Source organism: Talpa occidentalis, unplaced genomic scaffold (genome assembly GCF_014898055.3).
Source record: "Talpa occidentalis isolate TD23 unplaced genomic scaffold, MPIMG_talOcc4v2.1 talOcc4.15, whole genome shotgun sequence".
NCBI classification, from domain to species: Eukaryota; Metazoa; Chordata; class Mammalia; order Eulipotyphla; family Talpidae; genus Talpa; species Talpa occidentalis.
In genome coordinates this window covers 7,913,186-7,935,693 of record NW_023601543.1, presented here as the reverse complement: position 1 = coordinate 7,935,693, position 22,508 = coordinate 7,913,186, and the positions used below count along the sequence as shown (strand labels likewise).

General features: G+C 44.1%; 1 pseudogene; it reads right to left on the bottom strand.

Moving 5' to 3' along the window:
• Positions 1-520: 520 nt before the first annotated feature.
• LOC119246436 (ubiquitin-conjugating enzyme E2 variant 1-like) lies at positions 521-6,989 on the bottom strand (annotated as a pseudogene).
• Between the last annotated feature and the right edge of the window lie 15,519 nt (positions 6,990-22,508).

Below are 22,508 nucleotides of genomic sequence, written 5' to 3'. Positions count from 1 at the left end.
CTTTCATTTACATGAGTAACATGGTCATTTTGGGACCGCAGCGAGACCAGTCCAAGCTGATAACACATCTGCCTTAGAGACAGTTTAGTTGGGTTCCTTTCTCCTAATTGATATAAAAGTCAGTTGTTTAAGGAAAAAGAGACATGGGAGGGGGGAATCTATCCTATCTTTAATTCAATCACTAGTAACAAACTTAGGGCACTTCTATAGCCAAACACAGTGTTAACTTTTGTAAATCTGATGCTTCCTAGATTCTTTTCACACATATAGTCACTTATATCTTGCAGATGCTTTCCAACATTTTGAGTCAGCATCAAGACTATTCTTTTTTGAGCACGACTTACATATTTCAAATGGACAAAAAATTAGTGTGATTTACAGTAACAAGATAAACTGCCTTTGAATGGAAGCTTCATTTCAAGTATTTTGAGATCTACAAGACGTATCTAGAAAACTTACTACTGTGGAAAATGAAGACTGCTTAAATCGAATGGGGGGGCACTGTGGTTTCTCTTTGTGATTAATTGCTGTAACACTGTCTTTCTGGTGGCTGAGGGAGTTTCATATTTTCTTTAGACAGCATGAGGCACTCACTGTAGCTCCTGCAGGATGACTTAGATGCTATATGAATTCTGCCATTTTCTAGCACGGATATGGCTCTTGGGTCCACCACTCCATTTGAACTATTAACTCCATTCATGTTAATTTTTGTTACAAATCTTACAAAGGGGGGTGCTTCTGGGTATTTGGGTCCACATTCTATTTTAAGGCTGTATATTCAGTTTTCATAAATTGTCTGAGCCCTTGGTGACTGCTGTTTTGTGTCGCTGTAGTGTCAAGTCTATTCAATTCAGTTTAAGTGTTGTATGTCATCCTGGATCCACCAGTGAGCACATATTTAACTTGACCATAATTTGTTATCAAGGGAATGTTATTTCAAGTTTGAACTACTAGAATCTCAGACCCTTAAGGTCATCTAATCTAATCCCCCTGAGCCTTGACTATCCCCTTCTAGGTCTTCCCCTATCTCTTAGCTCCTCCATTGGGAAGGTCAAATTTCTCCCAGTGATATGGATATCACTGTCACATGAGACAGCCCAAACCATCTTGAAATAACATTGAGAGAAAGTTCCTTTTGCTGAACTGAAATGTTTCTCCTAGTAGATTCAACCCTTTGATTCAATGTGAGTATAGTGGTACCTCCCAGAACAAGTGTAATCTTTCTGGGGGGGCGGGGCAGTAACCAGAGAAATGTATCAGGTGGTGATAACTGACAAGAAGATGGAATTGGGCTGGGGGCAGAGAGTACCCAACAGGAATGGGTCTATCTGTGCTCTCTCTGCTGTGGTGCCCAAGAGACAATTCAGAAGAGACCCCATGAAGTGAGAGGGCAAGCCCGCAAATGTCTGAGCAATCCAGACAGAGACTTCAGAAAATACAAAACCTCTGATAGGGGTTATGCTTAGCATCTTTAAGGACTAGAAAGGAGGTGAGTGGACCTAGTTCAGAGTGAGAGGAGGGTGGTAGAAAATGGATTCAGAAAGGTATAGTAGAACCAAATCCTATAGAACATGACAACTTGGAATATTTTTCTGAGCTAGATCATTTTTGAGAGGTTTTGAGTGGAAAAGTGATTTGAACTGACTTATAACTTGTCAGGATACACTGGATGCTATGCTGGATAATAGACAAGATGAGGATAAGAATACAAACAAGGGGACCTTTTAGGGGGCTATCCCCATAATGCATATAAGAGATGCTGGTGGCAGAAACTGAAGTATCAGTGATAGCACTAAGGAGCTAGGATGACATTCTGGATAGATGTCAAAGGCAGAGTCCACGTGGCCTCTGATGGAGTAGATGAAAGATGCTAGATGAAAGAGAAGAGTCAAGGATAATCCAAGACACTTGGCTGAGCAAGCGGACAAATGTTGATTCCATTGACTAAGATGGGAACAATGGAAGGAGGGTCAGGTCTTGGAAGTTGGGGCTCAAGACTGGGTTTTGGGCACACTGAGTTTAAGATAGCCATTAGAAGTCCAAGGACAAATGTTAAGCGGGCAGTAGATACACGAGAGTGGAATTTAGGGCAGTGTCTTGGCTGGCGATGTAAATGTAGGAGCTGTCAGCATATAGATAGTACTTAACGCCAGGGGACTGGAGAACCAATCGGAGGGCGCTGCTGGTTAAGCTTTTTGTATCACCATCCTCACCCCACCCCCTTGCAGTAGCATCTGCTTCCCCCACACCCTGGCCACTGGGACAACTCATCACTGCAACATATCTCACGTGCCTTTTCAATATGCCCTGCTTGGAGACCTCTGGCCTAGAGAGCAGAAGATTTGTACTGCTTTGACCTTCACATAACAAAACACAAAGCATGTGTGGTCGCCATGGAGAGCAGTATTGAATACAAGCAAAACATGCAGCCACTTCCAAGGGGTGCATTCTGGGGTTCTGAGAAAATCTATGCCTCCCATCCTGCAGTAGCTCCCTTAGCTGCCAGCCGGACACCACCTATGCTTCAATGAAGCAGGAAGTAGGGAAATGCTTTTGTTGTGGTAGAGAACTTAGGGCCTCAAGGTGGAAAACTTTGCAGGCTACATCACCAAAAAGGACTTTGGAGAAAATAAAGTATTCAACAAATCTGCTTTGTAAGTTGAGGAAGCTTTGATGAATAACCACAGAAAGTATGAAAATTGTTTCACTATCTTATAATGGCTAATTTTAGAGGGGAAAGAGGCAACAGGGTAGAAGAAAAAGTGGGGGGAGTCACATGGCATTCCTATTATATACCAAGCATTATATGCCAATTAGCTCAAGAATTCATCCTCGGACAGCTCTTTGATGTAGCAATCATTGGACCCTATTTACAGATAAGTAAGGTGAGCCTTCAAGAATTTAAGTCGGGCCTCCCTGGTGGTGCAGTGGTTGAGCGCTGGGCTGCGAAGCTGCCCTCAGCCTCTGCAGCGCTGGTTCAATCCCCGGCCGTCGGCGAGGGTCCCACATGGCACAGCAGACCTCTCCTGCCGCGCCCGCTGCTCCCCTCAGCAGTGTATTTCGTCAGTCTGCCTGTTCTGTTCCCCGCTTTGGCTCTGGTGAATCCTCTCACCCTCCGGTGTTTCTGACTGTACCCAGTGCTTGTATAAATCAATCAATCGATCTTTAAAAAAAAAAAAATTAAATTTAAAAAAAAAAAGAGTTTAAGTCACTTGCCCAGATTTATATACCAGTTAGCGAGTGATGTAGCCTGGAGTCCCCCAGACTCTAAAGCCCATACCCTCTGCATCTGTGCCACCCTAACAAGGTGGAGCAGAGAAGGAGGTAGGGAGGCCCAGGAGATGAGAGTGACAATCAGAGGCCACATCCTGGGATGCTGAGAGTCACAGTATTTATTACCTGTTACCCCTCTCTTTGAAATGTTGATCAGCCGTTGTTCCCGGCTTGTCAAGTGCTTTCATCCTTAAGCCTTTAAAGGTTCTTTTCTAAATGGGGTAACCATCATTTCACACCCAGCTGCTAACTATTTTCTACCCTCTGGCCAAATAAACAGTCATCCCAAGTTCAGGTAAAGCCCAGCCATGGGCCCTTTCAGCCCCCAATTCCTCCAAAGGTAAAATGCGGATTCGCCTAACACTGCTGATGTCTGGTCTTTGCAGCCGGAGGGTATATGATTTCCTGATCTTCTCAAGGTCGGGTATGCATGGGGGGGGGCAATCAGATTTGTGCCAGAGACCACAAGAGCCCTGGGAAGTAGGCCAAGCCATCGGGAGACCTTGCCCCCTCATTTCTGCCCATTCCCCTGCTCCCCACCCCGCCAAGTAAGGCAGTTTAGAAGGAGGAGGTGACTTCAATTTAGCCACAAGGGACCAGCGCCATGTCTGCTAGACTGAGCGTTGGGGCAGCAGGGAGTCAGAACAGAGCTGTTCATTCTGGGGTTGGTTGGAACCCAGGGGGTTTCTCTGCCTTCCTCACTTGAACCTGGTTAACTAGAACTTGGACATCCGAGACAATATTTTCTTCTGAAGTTGTTAAAATCAAACAGTGGTCATATTTAGCTTTCCTCTGCCGAGAAAACTCTCCTGATGATCTCTTTGATTTCAGTCCCCGCCACCCCAGACCCTAGAGCCCTTCCTTCATTTGCGCTTCTATTCCCGTGTGTCTCGTTATTAACATTACTTATGTGCACGTCTGTTTCCTCTTCCAAATCACGAGCTCCTGGAGGGCAGAAACCAGAGTTTATCCATCTGTAACCCCCGGTGGGCTGCACAGGGGCCGCGCACATCAGAAGCACTCAATAACTGCTTGTGGAATTGAAATATTCCTCCCCAGCACTGTTGTGATTGGCACTCATTCATTTAGTCCATTTGCCCCTTAAGAATCTCCTGCCAAGACCGTAAAGTAAAGACACACAAGTACAAAGAGACACGTTTTAAGCAGCGGATGGTTTTTGCTTGTTTTATTTTAAATGGACGCAAGGGAAAAGGAATATTTTCTTAGGTCTTGCCAGGCAGACAGAAAAGGTTATCAGCAGATGAAGAGGAGTGTTCTCGAACGGCATCAAGTGTCTTTCAATGTGCCCCAATGGGCGCGGAGCTTTGTGTGGCCCTGAAAGCAGGCTGGAAGGCTACTTGGATTCACTCTGACATGTGTCATATTTTCAAGAGAGGTGTTGAAAGCAGTGTCAAACAAACAGCTGGTCAAAGTGGCGCTCAGCGCGCTGGCATTGGCATTACATGAAAGTGTGAGCGAGCACCTCAGTGAGCAAGGTTGCCCCCAGGTCTTCCCCAGGAGCTACTTGAAAAGTTGAGAAGTGTCGGGGGTTCTCATCACACCGCCACATTCCCTCCATTCCACGCCGTGTAGCTGGCCCCCGAGCACTTTGTCCTGACTACATTCTAGCTGTCGGGCTGAGTTTATCTACAACCCCGACGTGCTATCGGTCGAAAACAGCCCATCTTTCCAGGCTGACACATCTGGCGAGCTCCACGGCGCATGACGGGCAGAGTCCCTGCCTCGCTGTGGGAATGGGACGTGCGGGAGCAGAGCTGGCACCCGCGGCGCCCGGGCAGGGCTCAGCTAGGCGGGAGCGAGTATTTCCCGCGGGCCCGCTGGGCTGCGCGCCAGGGCTCGGGCTCGTGAACAGACGTGGTGCCAGACCTTGTGCGTTTAGCACTCTGGGGAGTTGAGGGGGCGTGAAGAAGGGCTGCACGAGGGGTGCTCCAGGCCCCGAAAAAGCAATGACTTCTACAGGCGCTGCAGGGGAGGTCCTCAGAGAGCGTGGGAGAGAGGAGTCCCGCCCAGCCAAGGGGTCAGGGGAGGCTTTTACTGAGGGAATGTGTTCAGCAGAGCTCTGAGCGGTGAGCAGGGACTGCCCAAGTGAACCCCACGAGTACCTGTGGGAGGGCTGGTGTTTTCAGGAGCGGTGTGCTGAGCAGATGGTGGCCTATTTGAGAAGTGGAAGGAAGGTCAATACACTGGCAACATGGGGAGTTGAAGGGTGTTGGGACTTGTAAGAGGTGAGTTTCTAGAAACGGACGGTGGCTGGATTGTTCAGGGCCTCAGATATGGTGTGTTTTCATTCGGGGAATTTGAGGGAGGAGGAACTAATAAATCTATCAAAAATGATTCAGCAACAAAAACAAATGAGCTACTGATAGATCTATATAAATATATATATGTCTTATATTTATACCCTACAATATGAATGACCCTTGAACATATACTAGAAAAGACCACGTTATGTAACGCCATTTATATGAAATGTTTAGAAATGGCCAATTGGCAGTTGCATGGAGGAGGGATGTAAAATGGCAGCAGATAGGCATAAGCGATATTTTGAGAATGATAGAAAGATTCTAAAATTGAATTATGCTGATGATGGTACCACTCTGTCCATTTGCTAAAAGTCACTGAGGGGTATACTTCAAAATAAAGTAATTGAAAGTTAACAAAACAGAACTGAGCCTTATGCTCTCCCTGGGAGAAACACCAGAACACCAAGGAGAGAGAAGGCGCATTCTACCCATGCAGCTGAAACCGCCCCCAGGGCTAAGGAGTACCAGGCCCCGCTCCTGGTCTCTGCGGAAAGGGAGGTGATCTGTTTATCTACTTGCCTTTAGCTCCACATGGAGAGTGGGCAGATGCAGCCTGTATTGTTATGAATTTGTGACACAGTGGGAGTGGTTAGTATATAAGGGATGGCGGGCATCTTTGTAGACTGGACAGAAATGCCCGTGACCATCCATCAGAGGAGAGTTATCCGAGTCCAATGAATATCTCTGCTCTCCAGAAGGCAACTCTTGTGTGTTGGTTCCAGACCAGAGAGCCAAGGAGTGCTGGGTCATGATAACTGCCCATCCAGATGTTAGGGGGCAATGCCCCATTTAGGCACCTCTGGGGTCCCTAAAGCTCTTTCAAAGACAGCCTCCATCGATTCAGTCTCAGCAGTTTCCTGGCAATAGTCACCAAATTGAAGAATTGAGAGAGAAATCAGAGGCGATACTGTGACTCACGCCCTAGAATGGTGACTTTACTATACCTAAAATGAAACGCAAAAGATCATAACTGAATTCCTGCTCTTCTCAAGAGAACAGACTATAATAGTCTAAAGCAATCAATCAACAAAACAACTTGGTTTTCTGACCCAGCAGTCCTTAGGGAGAGAATGGCCACCAAGTTGTTATATTTGTTTAATAAAATCCAGCTCTGATCAATTTGATGAGGACAGACTGGTCTGTTGTCTTTGCGATCTGTGAAATAACTCGCTTCTCTAGCTGATGTTCCTGAGACCAGAGGTTTGCCCATATCTTGCTTTCTCACCAGCAGAATTTTCCATGGAAACCATAAACCAAGAATGGAATTGAAGGGAGTGATTGGAATGCAAAGGAGAATCACCTGAAATGAGTACGTTTCTGAATTGCAGATACTCTCTGTAACCTATCTGCTACTGGGGAGGGACTTCCTGTGTGCCTTTTGATGAAATCCATGTTGACTTGAAGAAAGAGTCTCTCCGCTTCTCTGACTTCTCTTTGCTAAAGTTAGCAACGAAGGCCACAGGAAGGGCGCAGTCGCACAAGGCTACCATCTGTTGTCAGTGCAAGCTGCGTGCAAAATCCCTGTTCTGCCACCTGAAGCACTCTCTGTAGAACTTGGGCTTGACTGACTGAATTTCTTAATGCTGTGCCCCCTCTGTCTCCTCCCCTGTCTATCCCCCACCCCATCCCCATTCTGTTCCGAACAGAATGGCATCGTTTGCATTTACTGGCCCTTCCTTCTCTTCTTCCCTCTGACCATCAGGGAATGCCAGAGGATTGAAGATCCTTTATAACATGGATGTAGAAAACCAAACCTTGAAATTCAGACTTGGCAGACGATAAACCACTTCCTGGCAGGATGTCTTTGGGGACCTCAACCTCGGTAAGCCTTCCTTTCTTCATTTTTAGGAGTAAGATAATAGAACCAACCTCATGGGATTATTGTGAGACTAAAAGTAGTTGGAAGCTTGTAGAGTACTTGAAACACCAAGATCTCAGTGATTGTCCAGTCTCTGCGCAAGCCATTGCAGTGAGCTCCGAACTGCAGGTCGTGCCGTGACGCGTATGATCCGGTCCATGGACTTCACAGAGGTACATGAAAGGCAACATGGTACAGTAGAAAGAACATGGACTTGAATTCCAAGACTGCATTCAGATCACCAGTTTGCCTCTTTTACTGTGTGGTCTTAGGCAGTTTATAGGATCTCTGTGATCGTGTTTCTTCGTTAGCAGGATGGGAATGATGACATCGGAGAGTTCTGCTGGGTTTTAAGTGAGAGAATATACATAGAGCCTCACAAATCTGCTGATGGCATACTTGCAGCCCAGTGTAGAATGGATGAGTGAATCTGAGACTCATTTTTCCTTTCTCATTAGTCGTAAATCCTGAACCTCAACCAGACTTTAGCTTGGGAAGTAGCTCTAACATTCTAGATTCTTGGAAGTTTGCTGAACCAAGATTCTGTGTTAATGCCTTATTAAAATGCCATCTTTAGAGCGCTCCAAAAAGTCTTATACTGAACTCAGGATGACAAATTGTAAATTTTGAAAAAAAAGTTCAGTTAATTCTGCCATGCAGGACCTTTGCGATTTTGGACACTTCACTTCTCTCTGCCATGCTTTCCTCATCTGTAAGATGGAAATAATTCTGGCATTTACCCCATAGCGTGGCTGGGAGGATTTCAACACAATGAAGGAGGAACTGTGATTCGCCCAGTGTCTTCCACGTATAGGTGCTCAGTAAGTGACAGCTAGGACAACTATTTTGGGGACAAAATCAGAATAAAATATTAAGTACTTTTCTGGTTGTTTGGCTGTTGTAATCTAATCTTAGATTCCTTTATGTTAGGAAAGAAAACTAGGCTGTTTTGAAACATTTTCCTAATCTTTGTGACTTGAAATGAGGACAAACAGCCACATTCTCCCCCACATTCACCCCCATGCCAGGGCAAAGACAGATTCCAAGCTGCCTCTGCTTGCAACCATGATGTCCTTATACCCAACTTACAAAGTCCTCTACTCCGCAGTTCACAGACAGAAACACAGAGACACAGAATGCTACTGAGAAAAAAAGGGCAGGCAACAGTTCCTGCCCCTTCTAATCCTGCCTCTTTGTACTCAATGAACCAAGGTAAGAAAGGAATTCTTATCACTTGATTTGCAAAAATTCCATGACACGTTATTTTCTGTTCCTGCAGCATGTCTGCCATTGTCAACTTCATGAAAAGGTTTTACATTTTTTATGGTTTTGCATTTATCTTCTCTCTCTGCTCATGGTTTATTGGAGGCTTCCTGGAGCACCCTGATTTCTCCCTTTGATGAGGAATTTAGATAATAAGACGCTGGAAGTTTCTTTCCAGCTCTGACAGTACGCATTTGTAGGGATGTCTCTGGGGTTCTCGAGAACACATGCAATGAGTTTTCCTTAGTTAAGGTCCTTGTGAAAGAAGGTTGTGTCCACCTTCCCCTGTATAGTCCTATCAGATACTCTGGGAAATCACCAGGAATAATTAATGCATTCTGGATGACGCGTGCTTAGCTAATTGGGCTGAAACACTGGGTTGGTTAGCAAGTTGGCTGAGTGCCAAGTAGCAGGTGTCTGCATACAGTCAACACTGATTCTATTTTCAAAGAAGGGAAGACCCGTGAATGTTTTATTTTTGAGAAAGTTTGCCTCAGTCCTGCCCTACTCCCATCCTCATTTGAAAATGCGGAGGTGGGGGAGGGAAACAAGGTCACAAGCACAAACTGGAGGTGATTTCTTTTTACTACAGTTTTCATTTTCAGTCAGGAATTTCAGGCTGCCTGTTTCTAGGTTTCCTTGTTTCTTATTTCGAGTAGAAGCACACAACCAGGATTATGTTCCAGGGTTTTGCTTTAAGGCCAATAAGATTGGGGCTCCTTGCCTGGAGATGACTTTTCTCAATGTATTTCCTGTTGTTTTATGTCTTGCCTTTCCAAATCAGCATATTGTTTTCGCCTTTGGATTAACTTTAAGGTTAGCTTCGCCTTTCAAACAATAAATTTGCTTGTTATTCACTTTCCTCCATCCCAATGTTATAAGATTTCTCTTCCTCTGAAGCCTTCAGGTTCAGGACTTTCAGTGATGGGTGTGTGGCTGTGTAAGCAGGATTTCTGGATCTTGTAAGTGGGGAACAACATTCTCTACATACCACTGATAAACAAGCATCTCTGAATATGCATCTGAATCCCTGTCCCCGGGGGTCATTTGGATAAACACATACTTGAATGTGAGGAGGGGGCGCTTCCCTTAGTCTGAACAATTTGGGCTCCAGAAACTTTCCCATGGCCTTCCAGGATCTTGCTGCAAATACTACTCGTCCAACTGAGCTAGCAGTGAGAGGGTTTTAGGAGTCTCCCAGACTCTGTGGCAGGAAATGGAAAGCCACCTGGAAGCAAGGCAACTGTTTGTTTTCTCTCTGGTCTCTTGCCTCTGAATCTCCCAGCAAATCTGCTCCAACCTCTACTCATGGCAGGACTTTTAAAGCATTCTCCCCTAGTCTATTTAAAATGCCTCCTAGTGTTTGTTCACAAGTCCCCAAGAGATTGTGTAAAAAGAATGGAGGTAGTTTTAGTAAGACTCTTGGTGGCTTTGAGTACTTTTTTGCAAAGAAAACAAAGAGAAAGATGAGGTGATTCCTGCAAATTCTTCTTTTGACTTCTTAACATCTTGCACATATCTGGACATCTCTAAGATGTTCTAGCTATCAGGGACTGTGTTTCTTCAAGTATACAATTTTGTCAATGTCTTAGCCTGCTCAAACCATATCGGGCAGAGGGCAGTGATGGCAAATAAATAGCCCCCTTACTAGCAGGATGACAGATTTGTGGCACCTCGGAAGCACTGCAGCCCTCTCACCTAGCACCACAGCCCTCTCTCTCTCTCTCCTGCTGCTCTCAGAGCTGGCCTCAGATCCTTTCCAGACTGATGAGTGGGTAAAGAAAATGTGGTATGCCCACATGATGGAATATTACTCAGCCATAAAAAGAAATGATATATTGAGACATGCCACACTCATGACCCTTGAAAACAACATGCTAAGTGGAGGAAGCCAGGCGTAAAAGATGACATAGTGTAGGGTTCCAGCTATGTGAATTGTCCATAACAGGCAAATTCATCCAGACAGAAAGGGTCCTCGGCACTGGGAGGAGAGGGGAATGGGGCCTGATTGAGTAATGGGTAAGGAGTTTCTTTTCTGGGTTGATGAAAATGTCCTGAAATTGTGGTGACAGACATATAACTCTGGGAATATACTAAAGCCATTCGACTGCACCCTCTAAAAGGCTGGATTTTATGGTGTGTGAATTATAGTACAACTAAAAAAACATTCTTAGTTCAGCACTCCAGGAAACCACTGTGAGTGAAATTATATGTGTCATAAACTTTGAAGTTTTTCTATTTAGCTTTTCAAGCCCACCTGTGCTTAGGCTGAAATCCCTGTCGGTGCATACTGCATACATACAGGCGCTGGGCCTTTGCTTCTACTAGCACGTAATCATCATTTCTTCTCCCTACTTGCAGTGCAAGCTCCTCTACTACAAAAGGAACGCCCTCTGTGAAGCCTTTGATCACTCCTTCCCCACTGCACTCACCCTAGAACAATCAAATGCTCCCTTTTCTAAACACAACTATGCTGTGTACCCCCTGAGCCCAGGCCCTGTCCCACTGTGCCTGATGGCTCAGTCAGAACTGCCCTCACGGCTGAACTTATGGTCCCTCCACAGACCTTTGTCCAGAGTATTTGTCCTCAGAAAATGAATAAATTAGCGATTCATTCCTCATGATTACTACAGATTACTAGGAGGAGACAGACACCCAATTATAAAGGCATGTCCCCCAAATTAGACACTATGATCGCAGGCCCTAGAAAAGGAAATGCTTGATTCTGACGGTAGCAATCCAGGAAGGGGAGTTGTGGAGGATATCCAAACCCAGCCTGAGCATGTGAATAGGAATTCTCCAGATGGAAAAACTACATGTGGGCTGGCAAATGGGAAAACTGCTTCTAACATCCCAGGTAGAGAAAATAACATCAACTGGAACAAACATGTCAAAGTACATAGCACATCCTTGCACCCCCAAAATGGGCTCCTTGTGGCTGGTGACTGGAGAGGGAAATTAGGGCCATAGCATGAAAACCTTTCTGTACCATATGAATAAATTTAGACCTTTTTCTGTGTATGGTGAGAATGAGAAATCATCAGATTTTTTTTAAGAGGTGACATAATCACAAGTAAATTATAGCATGAGTAAGAAAGGCCTAGGGTTCGGTTAACACAAGGAACAAATCAGTTACTATTTCAATAATCCAGGCAAAAGAATGACAATTAAAAGTAGGGCAAGCTGCCTATTGTGAGCGACCTGGAGGAGCTGAGGCTCTACAATCACAAGGGATGAAATTCTGCCAACATCTCTAAAGCTTCAAAGAGGACCCTAAATTCCGGATGCAAATACAGCTGCCAACACTTTGACGGTCGCCTTGCAAGACTCTCACGAGAACCCAGTCACCTTGTAGCAGACTTTAACCTACAGTCTGTAAACTAATAAATCTATGTTGTTTCAGACATAGCAACAGCAAACTAGTATTGGACCATTCACTATTCATGGTTAAATTTGCCATTTACTATTCACAATAAAGCATCAGCAAATTAGGAATAGAAGACAACTTCCTAAATTTAATCAAAGGCTTCAACCCAAAACTTACAGTGAATATAATTTTTACTGGTGAAATATTGACTATTATCTCCTTAACAATGAGAAAAAAACAGGACATATGTTATAATCACTTCTAGTGGATGTTGTACTTGAAGTTCTAACTAGTGCAATAAGGCAAGAAAAAGAAACATAAGAATGTGGCACGCTGCCAGTGTGGGCCTCAGGGCCAGCCTCAGGTTGTACAGGTGACTGGATTTTTGCAGCCTAACGTAAGTTAGACTTTCTCAGCCCATCATGGGGTTTCATCCAGGACAACATAGATAGGTTCCTACCCCCATCATTTCTTATATGACTTGCTGCAATCATCTCCTATCTGATCTCCAGCTTTTACCCTTGCCTCTCTGTAATCCATCTACAACACAGTTGTCAAAAAGATCTTTTAAAAATCTAAGTCAGATCATGTTGCCTCTGCACTCCAAAACCTATCATCACTGCTATCCTATTCAGGGCGTAAAAGCAAAGTTATTTAGCTAGCCGATGAGGTCCCACATGATCCATACCTCTTCATGTCCTACTCTTCTCCCCCTTGATTTTCAATCCACCCACCATGGCCTCCATATTGTTTCCCAAGTATGTCACTTACACTCATGCCTCAGAGCTTTTGAATCTTCCCTTCCTTCTGTCTGGAATTTTCTTTTCCCAAATAACGTCACGAATCTCTTCCTTCAGGTAGGTCTCCCTACTCCAGCACCCCCTTCCCCATGAGGTCTTTTCTGACCGCCTAAATTAAAATAATATCTCCTTCCCCTTTGTTGGTACTTGCTATCATTCTCTCCCATTTTGTATTTTCTATACAACACTTACTACCTTGTATATTTGTTTATCATCTCTCCCATACCAGTAATATGAAATATCTGTGAGAAGGCCAGAGACACGATTGGTCATTTTTATATTCCAGTATGAAGGCAGTGCTGGTACATAGCAGGCACTCAACAAATATTCATTTAGTGAATGAATGGATTGAACAGACAATTTCTGATTGCCTACTAACTGCCCGGAGCTGGCCTAGGCACTACTTGCAGAGGCAAAGGCGCTGGTGGAGTTTTCCTCATCAAAGGGAGTGATGAGTGTTGCAGAGATCTTGGGTAAGAGTAACCTGATATGTTCTTATGTGGAGGTCAGGCCAGGAGCCCCTCTGATGCAGTGCTGCCTTTGGTTGTGTGTGCTGTACTCTGATGCTCCTCTTGGGACAGGGCCTCTGTGCTCCTGTTCCTCACATGTTTTCCTGGCAAAAATGCGGAACGTCCATCCACCAACATTTCTTCAGGACTTTCTTTGAACATCCTTGCATTGAAAACATAAAAATGAGAAACAAATTAAATGCTAAAGAATAGGTAACATTTTACCATGGAAGTAGAAACAAAACAATAATGACATATTTTTCATTTTCACTAAATTTTGTGTGGAGATTGCCACAGTAAGTCACCACCACAGTAAGGAGCTGATATTGACATTCAGGCAGCAAAGTGGTAGTTATTCCCTGCAGACTCAATGCTGGAAAGCCTTAGGTTGGTACAAATTATATATTCAGTGCACTAATAAAATTATAAAATGCATAAATAATAACAGGATGTGAGCAATGCCTTCCTTCCAGATGTGAAATCCAAGTATGCATTGAAATGTGTAGCCAAAGGAAGACACCCTGAACCAGAAATCCTGTGGGGGTGCAGAAGTGTCACTTGAAGGATTATACGTACTGAAGCTGAATATAAATAGTGGATCTTGGTGTGTGTGGGGGGTGTTACTGCACAGTACCTGGAACTTTATAAATATTCTGGAATAGATTAGAACTTAACTAGAGTAGTTTTGCAAATGGCCTCATGATGCCAAATCTCAATACCAGAGGTGCTATTTGATGAGAGATTACAGAGGACTTCAGGATGCCTGTTGGCATTCATTCAATCTATAAGTATAATTCATTCATTCAATCTATAATTATTTATTGAGGGCCATTATGTAACAGGTAGTGGGGAAAACATAATTGAAAAAAAAAACATAGATACTTTTGCCCCTTTGGAGCTTGATTTCTAGCAGCAAGAGACAGACCATAAACAAATAAGTCAGATAGATAGTATGTTTGATGGTGATACATGTTATGATGATAAATAAAACCGGGCAGGGAAAGGTTAGGATGAGAAGGGGAAACCTCACCGAACAAGTGATATTTAGAGACTTGAGAAGATGTTATAGAAAAGCCACATGGGGGTTGGAGAAAATATTCCAGGTGGAACAAAGAGGTGCAAAGATCCTGAGGCAGCAGTGGGTCTAGTGTTTTTGAAACACAACAAGGAGACTAACATGGCTGGAACAGACTGAGTGCAATGGAGAGTAGTTTCAGAGTCAGTCAGAAAAGTAAAAAGAGGCCTGATCAGTATGAACTGAGTATAAACAGAGATTATTGGTGCCCATAGAATACTGGTCTACCCGATATCATTAGCACGAGAAGGTGTGGTGGGAACGTTGAGTTAAACAACATAAAGTGTTATGTGATTTCAGGACTTCTCAGAGCCTTTAATATGCCGACGTGGAATGATGATGTTCTTAGAAGGGCTTGTAGAATCCCAAACATATTTTATCACTGAATTGTTTTCTCGTTGTTTTTTTTTTTTTTTCTCCCCTCCCAAAGTAGGCAGAACACTTAAATCTGTATGGCCTGTAGGTTCCAGTGAGTTCCATTTACAGCTCTGAGAGTAGAGCCAAAGAGGGAATAGGACTGGCCATGGGCATCTTAGTCACTGGCAGAGCAGGCACTAAAACTAGCTTCCCTGGACTAAGACCTCTTCCACACCACACACACCATGCAGACACCCTCTCAGCTCACTTCATTCCCAAGTGATTTGAATGCAAACCACAAACCAAACAACAAGGAGTATTCTTGCCCAGAGTGTAGAAAAATGCCACAGGAAACTTTCCTAGATGTCATCTCTCATAAACAAGGCTGTGGTTATTGGCCTTCATCACTGGTGCATTATTGAAGCTCCAGTGCACTCACTAGTTTTGGGATTAGCCATGTGCCGTGAAAATGACACTTGTCAAACAGCACCAAGCAAATCACTTTTGGCTGAAGTCTCCCCAAATAAATGGCATTATTTTTGGTTTTGATTCCAAGCAAAAGGCTTCTTTATACCTAAAGTGACTGGCCTTTCCTTAGCTTTAACCTGGGTGGTGAGGACATAAAGGTGGCAGTAGAACTCTCAGTAGAGCAGAGGCTGTCAAAGGTAGTCTCTGGATGGTGACATCATCTGGATATCCCTGAAAAACACAGAATCTCACCCCAGACCTACTGAAGCAGCCACTATGGAGCTGTCCACCACGAGCCACATATCTTTATATGACATTTCATATAAAGGGGCATGCATGTATCATATATGACATTTCACATACCCAGCACTATGTTTTTCACCAAGCTTCCAGGCGATTCTCAATGCTTACTGAAGTTTGACGACCATCCCATTGAGAATGTGAGGTTCCCAACTGAAGGAAAAGAAAGAGAAGTTCTTCAATTTTAGGTGCTAAACCCAGGCAAAAGACATACCTTTTAACAGCACGAAGGTCGCTTTTTAAAAAAATTTCAATGTGGGGCCTTGGAAAAAAGGGGGGATTTGGTGACACGCAAGAAAAACCTATAGAACCTATTAAGCAAAAGGAAGGAATGAGGCAGGACCCAGGACAGAAAAAGTGAACAAATATGAGCGGGTTAATGCAGGCCAGAAAATGAATGTCACTGGCCACTTTAGAGGAAGAGCTGCTCCTTCCCCATGTTAACGACTTTTGACAAAGGCTCTGTGACAATGGAGAGAGCGCGCGCTGACTTTACAGACAAGTGGAGAAACAGCTGTCCATCTCAGCTCTTCCTCCTATGAGCTGTGTGACCTTAAGAAGTTGTTGGACTTCTCTGGCCTGCATTTTCTACAAAACAGTAGTAATACCTATCTCAAGGTAGTTATTTCGATGAAATACCATATAAAGATATGTAGCAGTGGTAGGAGCTCAGTAAAAGGCCATCCTTCTCTATTTGGGCTCAGCCACCAAAGACAAGCAAGGTTTCTTCATTACTCCATTTGCAGGTGCATTTCCTGGGCAACCTACTTAATTTTTGCCTTTGGGTAATTTATGGCTTCTTTCTAAAAATCTGATTCACCCTCCAGAATATGCTGCTTGTCACCATTACAGAGATTGTTGAGTATGATGTAAATTCCAGGTATAGTGCCCCAAAAGGGCTTCTAAAAGTAGTTTTGCCCGTGACAGCACCCCTGGGGTAACTGGCCAGACCCCCGTGGGCTGCCAGGCTCACATGCATTTGTTGCAATTACAACAGCAACAATTCCCAGACTCACGAGTTTCCGGACACATCTTTAGACACAGGCTGTCATTTCAGAATGAATCCACCCTGCCTCATGCACTTGCAGGCCTCTGAATCTGACTGCCTCTGTGCCGAGTGTCACAGGAACAGACACGCCACTGGCTAGTCCTTGGTAGGTCCTGGGCCTCTTAATGGGACTAGTTCACACTTTGGGACCATCTAGAACTCAGGAGTGGCCTTGAGGTTAAAAGACAAGCAGACTTTAGAGGAGTTCCTGAATGAATTCATGCTGGAAAATGTTTCCCTTGGGCCAGAACTCCTGTTGGTTCCTTTCACATTCCCAGTCCCTGATTCCCAGAGGCCTCCAGTCACATATGACAAATGGGTGATCATCCAAGCGAAGTGACCTGCCATCCAGTAAACCATATCTCAGCGGTTTAGAAGACAGCTCATTTTTCTCCTTAGGAATCTCTTCTCCCTTCATCTCTATGAATGTTCCAAATGAGATCCATTGAGGCCTTACCCCTGCTGAGGGGAGACAACTCCTCTACCCTGCCTGCAAGATCTTTTTTCCCCGTAGAAAGTTCTTGGAAAGGCTCTAAAGGTTTTATTGCTTCAAGCTAGGTTTGGCCAAATTACTCACAAGTGCTGAATCCTCTCAGGGTGTCAGTCTGAGAGAAGGAGACCTATTCAGTTTGGGGCCTGCATTGAGGCTGCCGACAAAGACCAATTAGTCCTGATTGTGCTAGCTGCGTTTGGAAGGTGACTGCCCTCGGACCACCAACTCGTGCCACCAAAGCGCTCATCCCACCCAGGAGTCAGCGCCATCCTGCAGCTCGCTCTCTGGCTTCACATGACCCCTGGGTCACATGCTTCTCTCTTGCCCTTGCTTCGCTCCTGCCAGGTGCTGGCTTGCGCTCTTCATCCCAACTGCTTTCTTCCCCCACTCGGTCTGAGAGTCACTCATGTTTGTCTAATTGTTGCAGCAGATAAAGCAACCCAACCTTTCCTATAGAAAATCCTTGTGACTTCATTTTGATCTATTTTGCTCCTGGTGACCCAGACTGTGAAATGTATTTGGAGGAATTCAGGTCTAGTCTTTAGATTCTTCAGTCATTTATCAGGTTATATTTTTCTGTGACTATAGGTGGATTTAAGGAATGGGATGCTGTGTTTCATTCGGCAAAGCATCCTTTACTGAGCACCTACTGATGAAATGGGAGGGGATGGTCGTTTAAGACATGATCTCTGCATTTCCAAGACCTCATTGCCAATAAAGGGTTAAAGGCAAGTGCCAAGTGTACTTACTTAAGCGTTTATTACGTGTCGCCACCATGTTAAGCATTATATATACTTTGTTTAACCTCATGAGTCCACGATCCTTTATCTGCAATTCTGAAATACAAAGCTTTAAAACCCCATAGTTGAAAAAAAAAAAACCCATAGTTGATGTATATAATTTTCCATGCTAATTTGGTAGCGGATGACATTTATCCCACTTGGTGTAATTATTCATTTGTTTCCCCATAAAAATACCAAGATGTTGGCTTTCCATGTCTTTTCTCAGACACTGTAGGGGTGTTTTGTTTGCTATGCTTTTTAAATCCCCAAGCTTTCAGAGCCATAGGCCTTGGGGGTGAGGAAGCTATACTTTTACTGTGTCCACTCTTGAAATGCTGAGGTTGAGGTTCAGAGAAGTGATAGAACTTTCCACTGGTCACACCATCAGAATAGGGAGTTCTTTCTGGCAACAACAGATTTAACCAGGGAGCCACACCAACCTCTCTTCAGAAAACACATTGTAGCAAGTCTCATAGGCAAGTCTCAGATGGAGGGCTGAGGCTTTGAAAAGGAGATGGTGCCCTCCAGTTGGGGAGGTAGCAAAGCTCTGGAGAGACAGAGTTCTCTCAACTGTACCTTGAAGGAAAGAATGGATTCAGAAAAAGGGAGAATAAGGTAGCCAAGGAGCATTTGGGTAAATAGCCGGCAGCCCTGGGCAGGGAGAGGAGAAGCTGGAAATTAGGTGGAGAAGGCAGGTTAGGGGCAGCCTACAAAGGACCAGGATGACTTTAGTGCGGAGTTTGGAACAGCCAATTCTGTTCCCCTTGTTGATCCCCTAACACTTACTGGCCATCATTATCCTGCTTCCATCTTGCCTTCGAGGCGCAAAGAGCAAATATGAACATCCCCGTGTATTTTTGCTGACTTTATTTTATTTTACTTTGCTTTCTTTTATTTTATATTTTATTAAGCGGCTAACAGAATGTGTTGAAAAGGCAGCTAAGAAAGTGAGGTAATCATGAAAAGCAAGTCATAAACATCTATAATAGAAGTATCTGTGCTGGGCTTTGTTGCTTCTTTGTAAGCAGAGAGTTAAAATTTAACCAAGGAACTCATGGCTCACTGCAGCTGGCAGGGATTCAGTGGGAAGCCAGCCGGCACCCCCATGACAACTGACAACCCTCCTCCTTCTGCGCTCAAACAACTGCTTCCTCCTCCTCCTCTTATTTGGAATCCCCGGCAAAGGTCTTAGGGGGTTATATCCATTACCAGGAATTTAAACCTAGAATCTAAGTATGTTCTCTTTTGTCGTGAATAATCAAAGTTCTAAATTGATATTTTAGAAATCAGGTACAGTTCATGAGTAGTGAATTGAGTGTGTCTAATTACATTTTATAGTCATTTAACAGCTGTTAATAATGTAATTTTGTGTTATGCCCAATTTGCACTGAATTACTTTAATGACACACATTGTATTTATTTTCCTTTTGGTGTAACAGTAATCAAACACTAGGGAATCAACTTGGACATGGAAAGAAATAATTTATTATTTCTGTAAGTTTGAAGAAAGGGTTTTCTTGAAAAAAGGAAAAGAATAAATCATATCATAAAAATTAAAGTACTTCAACACACATGAATGCATTTGTTTTTTTCTGGCATTTCGTTTTGGAAAAAAATATATCATTTAATGAGCACAATACATTTGTTTCCCATCCAGGTCTGTATTGTTTAATGTGAACCAAGTGTTTGCAAATACACATTTGATTGACAAGCTCACGAGCTTCCTTCTTCCACCCCCACCAAAAAAAAAAAAAAAATTTCCAAATGATAAAGCCAGATTTCAAAGTTACTGTCGTATGCATTAAAGAGATACAGCATCCACCGAAATCGACTCCTCAATGGATGTTTGCAAAGTGAGGCTGGAGGAAAGAAGTGTAAAAGCAGGAGGGAATGTAGCTTTAACAGAAGAAAATGCAAAGAAGGTGCAATCTCCCACGTCTCATCTTCTACATGAAATCTTTACTAGGGGGGGGGGGGGAAGCATGAATTTTGCCCCCCCCCACACCTGGCAAGATAATTGGAATGGTAGTTATGAAAGGTCTGCTCTGTATTTCTCCATTCAGTTAAGCACTTGAAGCATTAAGCATCTGATATCGTAGCCATATGAAATGTTTTCTGCAGCCCACACGGATCAATGCCCTTTGTATTTGAAGTGAGCTAAAGGAGCGCTCCCTGGGGGACGCTGGCTGCCATCACTGCAGCCAGGCCTTGACCTAGCATGTTCTGCTTTGCCCAGTCCCCTCCTGGGACCTCCGTGGGAGGAACTACAAATGGACGCGCCTTCTCTCCAGAAGACTCCCAGTTATTTTGCAGTTAGTCAAGAGTAGGAGGCTGATTTCATCCCCATTATTACTCAGGCCCCATGATTCGGGCAATGGTGTACCAAGAGGGGGGTGGGATGGTGGGCGAGGTCTACCCCAGGTGCAAGCAATAAGCAGGGGAGGGCTACATTGCCTGTGGAGAATTCAAAAACAATAATAAAACTGCCTAAATGTCGGTCTGCTTTTCATGGCTATCATGTGCTAGCCCTTCTAAACAATGTCAGTGATAAAATACTCCTTCTAGCGAGGTTGCTGGCTGGCTCTGCCACCTCTCCCGCTTGGATATTCCATTGAGCTGGGGCTGGGGGTGGAGCCCCAAGGCCCGCACATACTGGAAGAGTTATAGAGCCCCCCCCCCCACCAGCTTTGTAGTCTCTTCTCAGTTTTTGCAATGGCGGGTGTCATTGCAGTCTTCTGCAACTGGCGCCGCAGTCACTGCTGTGGGCCACTCGCTGGCCCCAACCAGCAGCTGCCACTTCTATGCCCTCTCTTTGGCCTCCACAGGCCTCTTCTCACCATGGCGGTTGCTCTTGCCAATGTGTGGGTGGTTCTTTCCTTGCCAATATTTGCAACGCTCTGTGCGCCTTCTAAGGGTGTTGTGGTTCGAGTTGAGAGCCCTGTGTTGAGGAGTTTGGGGCAAGTTGCCAAGGGCTGGCTTGAGGGAGTTTCAGGGACACCTGATGTCTTGCTCTGCCAACAGTCATGTGCTGTCCCCTGGCCAAAGCTCACGGTCTTTGCATCTTTCCAGCTTTGGGGTGAATTTTCCTCTTCCCCAGAGCACTACCTTCAGAAGTTGGTGCAGAAGGAACTAGACTTGAGGTTTTAATCCTGACATCCTGGAGACGAATTCCAAATGCTAATGTTCTCCTCACCTGAGCACTCCTTCATGGTTGATAAGGCAGAGTTCCAGATTGGATCATGTCTGTATATCAGGGGGAAAGAAATAACACCTGTGCTTGTGTCAAGGCACGTTGAAACCTAGGCAGCTATCTCTAGTCTACAAGAGTAGGAAGGTTTACTTATCTCAAGACTCCTTGGCACATCTTCACAACAATGGGTGGTTTTCTTCTACTTAATCTGGTTTTGGATTGTGAATCTGATATAAACTATACACCTTCTCCTCAGAAAGATGCACAGCCTCTACATAGGTCCAGAATTTTCCATGCCACGTAATTTGATTATGGGAGTCCGTGGTTTCAGATCAACAACTCCTGGTCAAATAATCCTCCTTATCCTGCTGTCTCTCCTTCCCCAGAAACATACCCAGGGTGATCTCCTCTCAGAACACAGGTACAGAACCCAGAGGCATCCACTGACTTTTAGGGGATCAAAGGAAAGTGTCTTAATTTTCTTTGAAAACCAGAAGAAAAAATGATGAAATATTACATCGAAGAAAATGCTTTCATATATGACATAGCATATTCATCTTTACACCAATACGGTAGTGAAATATGCTTTAATATTTTTATGGAGAAGACTCACATAGGCAAAGGTGCCTAGGACACAGAAAAGCCCTGTGGCATTGTGGGAACTTAGGCTGCACTAAATTGTTGCCAGAAGACAAAGGGTCTGCTGTATCTACTTGCTGGGCTGATGGCAGACTCAGGGAGGGGGTCTGGATTCCAATCTTGACTTAGCCAATGACTGCTAGTAGGATCTTGAGCAAGTTATCTCACCTCTGATTTTCTTTATCTGCTGACTGGCAATAAAGCTAAAAATTCCACCTTCACCCCACATTCAGGTCTCATACACACTCTGGGTGTATAGTGAGAAAATATACATTGAAAAATGCTTGAGAAGCTGTAACGGACAAGAAATAGCAAGTATTAGCATGATGACGGCAGACTCGAAGTATTAGTGATGAAAGTATTCCCTAGTAGAAGAAATCAGAACACTGGTGGGCTTTTGGGGGAGGGACATCTTTATTGAAAAAGGGTAGGAGGGAATTTTCTGGAATGATGGAAATAGTAGTTTAACTGTGGAGGTAGTGATGACAAGGCCATTTGCATATGTAAAATCTTATCAAACTACTCTGTGTGGGAGGCATTTTGCATGTGTCTATAGTAAGTCCTCACTTAATTTCTTCAGTCGGTTCTTGGAAACTGCAACTCCAAGCAAAACTATATATAACAAAAGTAGTTTTACCATAAGATAATTGATGTCAACAAGAGTTAATTTCCACCAAATTTCTAAATAAACACTGACCCAAAACACTTTGAATATAAAACAATCATCCGTTGTCTTCCATACATTCATTTTCCAACTTGTTT